Here is an 8,834-nt window from a genome sequence, read left to right as displayed (position 1 = left end):
CCATAATTCTGCCATTTATCAAAGGATTTCAGAATCACTTGGCACAAATATTCCTCATAATAATAAGACCACTTGTTACGTACAAGACCCAGTTCTCAGTCTAAAAGGTCAAGGTCACGCGGAGAGGTCACAAATTTGTCTCATGTAAGACTCGGACCTCTACCTCAAGGTCAAGTCACACTCGGAGATAAATCATGTGTTGTATTTTTATCTGGGCTGCAACTTTTGTGCCCCAACTATGGGGGGGGGGGGGGCGGCATATAGATTTGGTCTTGTCCGTGCCTCCGTGCGTTCGTCCGTCCGGGAAAATTTTGTGACGCGCCTACCTAAAAAGTATTTGATATAAATTAATGAAACCTTGCACGAGTCTTTATCATGATATGAACTTGCGCATCTCCTATTTTTCGTCTGGCTCTGCCCCCTATTTCCAGAGTTGTTACCCATGAATTAGTCAGAAATGCACATTTTCACCTTGTGACGCGCCTAGCTCAAAAAGTATGTGATATAAATTGATGAAACCTTGCATGAGTCTTTATCATGATATGAACTTGCGCACCTTACATTTTTCGTCTGGCTCCACCCCTATTTCCAAAGTTACGGCCCCTGAAATAGTCAAAAATGCACATTTTCACCAAAGGATGTACCTAGCTAAAATGTATTCGATGTAAATTCATGAAACATTGCATGAGTCTTTATCATGATGCGACCTGGCACATTTGGTATTCTTCGTGAGATTTTAGCGCTAGTTACAGAGTTACTGCCCTTGAAATAGCCAAAATGGTAGTTTTTCTTGTCTGTGATGTTGAAAGCTCAAAAAGTATATGGCCCAGAATAATGAGTCCTTTATATAAAATGTTTGTTGAAGCTATACTCCCTTAAGACTGTAAACATTTGAATTATTAACCTTATTTGTGACAGATGTACCGGTGGGGGCACACCTGTGTCCTACAGACACATTCTAGTTTATTCATGGATTATATTTAAATAACTTAACATAAGTTGAACCATTACAAGAAATAATGCATCATGTGTAAAGTTCAAGGTCATAGGCATCTATATTAACTTTCTTTTCTGTTGGTATTTATAATGTATGAAAAGTACAATACATGTACTTTTTATCAGTTTTCCTTCTTATTCAAAAATGAAATTATGTTTATAGTAAGATGATTTGTATTGATAGGGCCTAAGAAAAACGATTGTTTCTTTCCAGTATTAGGGTAGGTAGGTCGGTAATTTTTTTTTTTTTTGGATTTTTTATTAAGTGGGACTTCCGGAAACAAATGATTATTTTTGGCCTAGATATTAAAAAGCTATTAACAGTTGCAGACTAACAATTGTAGACTTCCAGAACGCAAACCAAGCCACAAGTTTTGACTTATGTTCGGATCCCGGTGTTGGGGCGAGGGCTTCAGATTGCTGCCGCTCAGGTGATTTTCTCTATGTTATCATCTTTGTAGTTGGGGGTACTCCACTGGTAGAGCCGTTGGTACCGGTGTATGTATAGGTGAATTAGTTAGAGTCCCTGTGGGCCAAAAACCTTTGGAGTTGTGGGTCCACAGCAGAGTGAAGGTTGTAGAGTTATTGTACAACATAATCATTTGTGGTTTCAGTTATGCATTTTCATTCATCCAATTAAATATAATAATTGGTTCTAATAAAATCACAGTTGTTCCTTCTTTAGTGTCTAGACAATAATATTTCCAAATGTTTAATTTTACATACTATTTTTCTTTAGTCTGAAATTAATCAAACTTAACGGTTAGACCCATATTTTGAGAAAAAAAAAAAAACAACATAAAATCATACAAAGAAAGAGCTGTTTCACATAAAAAAATGAACAGCATATAAGAAATGTATATTACTCTACAAAGGAACTGTCAATTTACAGTTCCGGAAAAAAGACTGCATAAAGCGGTCACACTTCCGGACAGTTCAACGCCTTTAAAAACTTATCATCTTCAAAGAACTGTTACATGTCGTCGTTTCTCTGCACTTGAAATAACGCCCCAGTGCTAAATTTCACATAATTAGGTGGAACGTTATTTTCAACAATAGTTTATTTTTCATTTCTGTACAAATGGCATTAATTTTCAAAGGCAGACAACTAATGATGAACAAGCAAAAGTTTTTTAAGTATGAAGGATTTGTTTGTTTAGATATCTTGTTGCACCCTATCTTTTGTTATTGATAACGAAAACTTAATAATAACGCCATACATTGTACTTCGTTTCAGAGCTCAGGTGCTAGCCAAGAACTTTGGAAGTGGCACTGCGACTGGGGTAGATCCTTGTACCGTTGGCATTACAGGATAAAAGACTCTTATTCAATATGATCTTAGAATATGGAAATAAATTTTCCCCGAATGTCTTCAATTTTACTTTTTTAGACTAACATGTTCCTTATAATTCTTCTACAACTCTTTAAGAGAACTATTTTTGAATTACAACTACATATTTGTCCAAATTAGTAGCAAACTTAAAGATTTTCAAGGTCAAAATAAGTAATTCATATTATGTAAAACTCAGGTATACTTATCCTGCTTTAGTGTTTATTTGAATATGAAATTTTCACTTTGCTTTAACATTTAGCCTGCTTTCGACAAATGATTTTGCCTTTGCGACCAGTGCAGACCAAGACCAGCTTGCACGTCCTTGCTGACTGATCATGGTCTGCACTGTTTGCTATTCAGTCTGTAAATATTCAGTAAACAGTGAATAATAAGCAGAATTGCCCAAAATGAATGATGGACCAATGCATTTTAGAAATTTAGGAGCATAAAGGCTAAGTGTATATAGGCCAATTAATAATCAAAATAAAATTAATTTAGAAAATAAAACTTCTCTTACATTTGCATGTCTATCTTATATTATCTACTTATGATGCATGCCGCTCCAAAGGAGAGATATTTCGGACATGGTCGAAAAAGTGATTTCTGTGTATATGTTTGTCATGGAGACATTCACATAAACACTGCCTGCTAGAAGATTGTGGTTTATTGGGGCTGTGTCCTTAGAACATGGTTTTTCCATGTGGTTATTTGTCCTTGTTAGTGCATTCATCGATCTCGCAAACTTTATTTATTACAATAATCATAATTAAAACAATTTTATCAAGGAATTCCGAAATTCCAAAACATTTCAAATACCTGTATCGCCTCAATGTAAAAAATCGAAATGCAAATTAAAAGTTGAATGCATTCTTTCTATTAAAAATATAATGCATCTTTTTCTATCAGTGATTTTGATAACTAACTTTTCTGTTACATGATTTAAATGTCCAACACCCTTCGACAGGTTTTAAATGCGCAAATAAGGTACTGTCTAGTGTATTGCAGCGGTGTTTGAAAATATTTTTCAAAACATTTCCTATGTTCTTTTCACAGCATGTGTGTATGTTTGGATTTAACGTCTTTTCAACAATTTTTCAGTCATATAAACGACGGTGTCTACTTGTAGAAGTGAGCATAATACTCCACTTTAAAGTGCAATATCACCACTGGAATATCACGCCGTAGACACGGGACATGATACCCCATCCAGTCACATTATACTGACACCGGGCTGACCAGCCCTACTTCTATCCTCTTAATGCTGAGCGCCAAGCGAGGAAACTACTAGTACCATTTTTTACGTCTTTGGTATGACTCAGCCAATGATCGAGCCAACGTCCTTCCACACTCTCTTTTCATAGTTAGCACATAAAATATCATATAATGTTTATTTGCTCGTAACCTTCATTTGTAACAGTCAGTTGAATATGTATGCAGATTTGCTGAAAACTGCTATTATGATTATTTAAATAAAGACACTATAAAAGAAGCTGTATATTTCATCACATCAGTCTATTTATTTTTATCCAGCAAAATCATTGTGAATTCACAATGCTATCCTGTTTAAATAGGAAGTACATTTTTGTATTTGATTAAAATCATTTAAAAGACATTTATTTAAATAAAAAGAAAAATGAGAAATGCATGTAATGGTTTACAATATATAATACCAAAAAATAAATGTTACTCGTAAAACGCCAGTTTATACATTGTCATTTGTGGCTGACCACAAACAGTGCATGTGTGTACACTACATTCAAATAGTTTTGAAATAACTTCAAATATGTGTATACGAGGGCCTCGTATTAACAGCACTACCACGATGAAAACAAGTAAAGCATACATCGGAAGAAAGTTGACGGATGTGCAAAATATCAGCACAAAAATAAAAAGTTCAGTAGATTAAGTTAGTAGAAAGAAATTTGACAGGGAAATTCAACGAGGTACACATTTTTATTGGCACAAAACAGGGGAGATTTGTTGAAATGTTAATGGTAATGACGGATTGTTTTTGAAAAAAAAGAGGAAATAATAATTAATGCTTTAGATGTGAAACAATTCAATTCATTTCTGTGGAAACTTAAAAATCTGATGTCAATGACATACTGGCTTGTACATTACTAAATGATAATTTTTGTAATTGAAATTGATAATTATAATGAAGTTGTAAATCATTGGATATATTTAGATTAGATACTAAGTACTATTAGTAGTTGTCATCACTTTTAGTGATCATTTGTACTAGCTGTACTGTACTCCAAAACTAATGCTTTTTTTTTTGAAAAAGTTCTTCTTTTAATATTAAAAATAGATGTATAATTGTATTTGCAGACAAAAACGTTTTACAATAAGTGGTTTCTGTTTCCTATATGAAGGTTATATATTACCCCAGTGATATTAGATAAGCAATTTTTTTGCCAAGATGTTCTGTTGTTTATATTTCTATTTTAATGCGAGTAATAATATTTTCTCTTTGTTCTTGTCATATGATTTGCCGCAGCATGCATAAATTTAGAAACAGGAACTAGCTGCAAGTGCAAATTTTCCAAAGTTTCGAATCAATGAGAAGGCTCGGAATTACGAGAAAGAGGCAAATATTCCTTTTCCAACCAGTGTTCATAAATTGTGTACTTTACGTACATTCTGACATTATACATTCTGTGTATGTTGCTTATTAATAAGTAATTTTTATATATAATGGCCATTTTAAACAAAGGATGTTTTTATAAAATACATTATTTATGTTCAATATATATGAACTGCAAATAACTGAGAATTTATAAAACAAAACATAATGAATTAGAACGTTTACAATACCGGTCTTCTTTATTGAATGATGGAATATCATACTGTAACAAAATACAGTTTCAAGCAGCGAAAGCATTGTCTTACTGTCATATCCACCAAGAAGCGATTCTATTAATCATTTTTCATCAATACTAGCTCCCAGTGTAAATGGTAGTACAGCAAGCAGAAACAATGCGAACTCCATGGTTATTCCTGAAATATAATTATATCTACTAGTATAAGTGTGCACATGCATATCGTTACAGTTACTGTTGATTCAGTAACTATTTAGGATACATAGTGTACATTCAGACCATATTTAGCATATAACTTATAAGGTTTTTCGAATAACTATAAAAACATGCACCTTTTTCTCAAAAGACATGTGATAGCATTCATATCACGCACGGAGTGAAAGTGAGAAAATGAAGACAAATATAAAAAAGTAAAAGACGTAACCAGACTAAATGAGCGTACAGTTTTTGATATTTTTAAAACAATATGACTGGGTACATAATCCAGTATTTTTCCAAAGGAAAAATTTTTTTTTCTTTATTCTGATAAAATATTACATTCAGTCATTAGTCTCCATTTCATTGATGTCTAATTGCATGCCGTTTTGCGGGATCTGATATCTCAGAATTACTTTTCTTTGATTTATTGAGGGTTGCAAAAATCAAGTGTATGGCGCATTCCTTAAGTAAAAGTGCAATACATTTCATATTTATTATATTTCTATTTGCAGAATTTTATCAATCGAAATAAACACCATAAACATATTAAAGAAACAAGTAATCTTTCATGATTTTTAAATTTCTTGCAATCTTTCATTTCGTGCATGAATACATTACCAACATTTTTTAACTTTAACCCAAAAGCAAGTTATTCATATTTCACTATCATGCATTCAAATTAGTGATGTCACAAGAAAATGACAAAATAAAACAACAAATATTTGTATATTCGTCAGTTAAAGTGTATTTAAATCTTTACCGGTTAGGTCTTTTCTTATATCTGGTTGACTGTGCAAATATGCGCCGTCACCACAAGAATGATTTTAGGCGTAACTATATAGCGCAGTTTGTAAAAGGTATAGTAGTACTGTGATTTTGTTGTAAAATGATCTAATTATTAATGTCTTACTATGTACATTCCTTTGACTTTTTATTAAGGCTGTATATAAGCGTCTGACTTTTGTACCTTAATCTAGTGACCTTGGTGTGATAAGATACGACTCGAAACTCATGACATGATCACGATTTTTACGAAAATGAATTTACAACATATTACAAAAGTATTTTAAAAACTGACTTAAAATTTGAAGGTTTTTTGAAAATTTGTAAAACAAATATTTTATACAGCCTCTTTATGAAGCTTGTAGTACTTAAGTTATCCAGTATAATAATGTACTACGAATAATAAAATTCCACAATTTAGATTCACTTGAGGAATGTATTGATTCTTCACGTGACATGGGAAGGGTTTCGTGTTTTTTTCATAAATTTGTAAAGCTCTGGAGAGATTTCTAGCTTCAGCACTAAATATGGCTTCTATTTTCCTAAATTCTTACTTCATGGTTTCTAACATCAAACTTTTCGACTTCTAACTTCCAACATACTTACCTTCCAAATTACTTCCTACTTCATTACTTCTACTTTCCTCGCGTCTCTTTCCTAACTTCATAACATCTAACTTACACTAACTCTTTCTGAGCTTTATTCATTGTCAATATTGACCAAATTTTCACCCTTCGTCCTGGTAAAAAATGTAGAGTTTCTATAAATCAAAAGGGCTGAGTAAATATTAGCTTAACAAAATTTTATGTGTATGTCCGTATGTCTGTTTTAATGTCTTTCTACCTGTCCAAAGTATGGAAGGACAATTGACCATGTACAAGTACTTAAGTTATTAATAACATCTTTAGACTTTTAGCTTGTGCTTTTCAATATTTTTTTTAAGTCATTATATTTTATTTCTCAAGCGTATGTTTGTCTGTATTACGCCATCAAACTTATGTATTATTAGCTGCGATTGAACTACAATGACTTCTTTGGACATACAGAAAAACATATTATTTGTTAAATTAGCCGTTTTAATCTCAAAATGTGTCTGTTGGTTTGGTTTGTGCATGGGATCGGAATGTGCAAAAATTGATCAAGGATAAGCTAAAATAACCCATAATGCTTATAGTACATGGAAGTTACAAGTCAGAAAATCTGAAGTTAGAAATAAGGAACTTCGAATTGAGGGAAATGAATGTCCGAAGTCATAAAGTTAGAAGTAAAAAAGTTGAAAGTTCGGAACTAAGAAATAAGGAAGTTGGTACAGAGAAATTGCAAATTATGAAGTTGGGAGCGAGAAGTATTTTATTTATTCTGTTGGTTTTAACGTCGCACCGACACAGTTATAGGACATATGGCGACTTAGAAGCTAGAAGTAATGAGATCTGAAGTTGGAAATAATTAAGTTGGAAGTTAGAAGTTATGAAATTTAAACATAGAGGAAAAAATATAATGAAGCAGGCAGTTAGAGGTCAGAGGTAATAAAATTGGAAGTTAGAGAGAAAATAAGAATAAAAGTCATCAAGCAAGGAGTAAGGCTGTTGGAAGTAAAAAGTCAGAAAAAGTCCCTCCAGGACTTCCATACATTTGTACATTTGTATCTAATATTTATACTTGTTAGGACTTGCGAACAATTTTTGTGTAGAAGTAAGGAACACGTTAATTAATTTTCCCAGCTCCTAGGATACTGCAGGGAGTGAAATGTTAAAAGTCTGCCAATACGGGAACGTTCAAACATCCAAATATATTCGGCTAAAACTTAGCCAACGAATGTGAGGCACTTTCTCACTGTCAGGTCACGTCTAGCGTCGTGCAATTAAATTATAAACCTTCTTCACGTCCGTTATTTGCAGCTAATTCGCTACATAAACCCTAAGTTAGAATGAAGTATGTTTCAGTGAACCGTTTTGTTTTCTTTTTTTTGCACATGCTTGAAGATGAGATTGTTTGTGTCAGATCCTATCTTGTTATTGTCAAATAACAGAATAAAAAGTGAGACAGTGTATGAAATAATCGAGAAGTGCCTGTCGTTCCGTGATATACCGCTGGCAAGCACAGAAATAATATCTGCTGACTTCAATCTCGCTGCATTCGCAAAATGGACTTTTTCCGGAAGAAATCCTCTTTCGAAGTTACTAGACACTGCTTTGAGTCGTGTGAACATGATTTGAAGTACCCGATCTCCAGTAAAGTAATCTTCAGGAATGTTTGCAGTAAAACCTTTATCTGGTTTAAACAATAGCTAGGGTTGGTGCATCTCGTACTAGTGGAAATGAATTCCATTCACATATAGGAGAGGAGAGGAAAGGAATGAATTTACATACAGTTGCGTGTTGCAAGGGAAGCTTGTAGTATATTTGTAAAGGTTCGCAATAGATTCCAGATATGATTTGATATTACTCTAAACGGTTTGTTCAAGTTGAAATTCTTCATAGTTTGTGATATTTTCCCAAACAGCATTTGACTATTCCAGTTAGGGTCGTATGTAAGATGTGTAAATAGTAAGATAGTTTGTGATATTTTCCCAAACAGCATTTGACTATTCCAGTTAGGGTAGTATGTAAGATGTGTAAATAGTAAGATTCCTTGTCAGCTATAAATTTAAGTTTCCTCATCTTCGAATATTTATCCGAAGCCATGCGTTCTGTTTCATTGTC

The sequence above is a fragment of the Mercenaria mercenaria genome, chromosome 2 (genome assembly GCF_021730395.1).
Source record: "Mercenaria mercenaria strain notata chromosome 2, MADL_Memer_1, whole genome shotgun sequence".
Classification (NCBI taxonomy): domain Eukaryota; kingdom Metazoa; phylum Mollusca; class Bivalvia; order Venerida; family Veneridae; genus Mercenaria; species Mercenaria mercenaria.
This window is presented reverse-complemented; position numbering follows the sequence as displayed.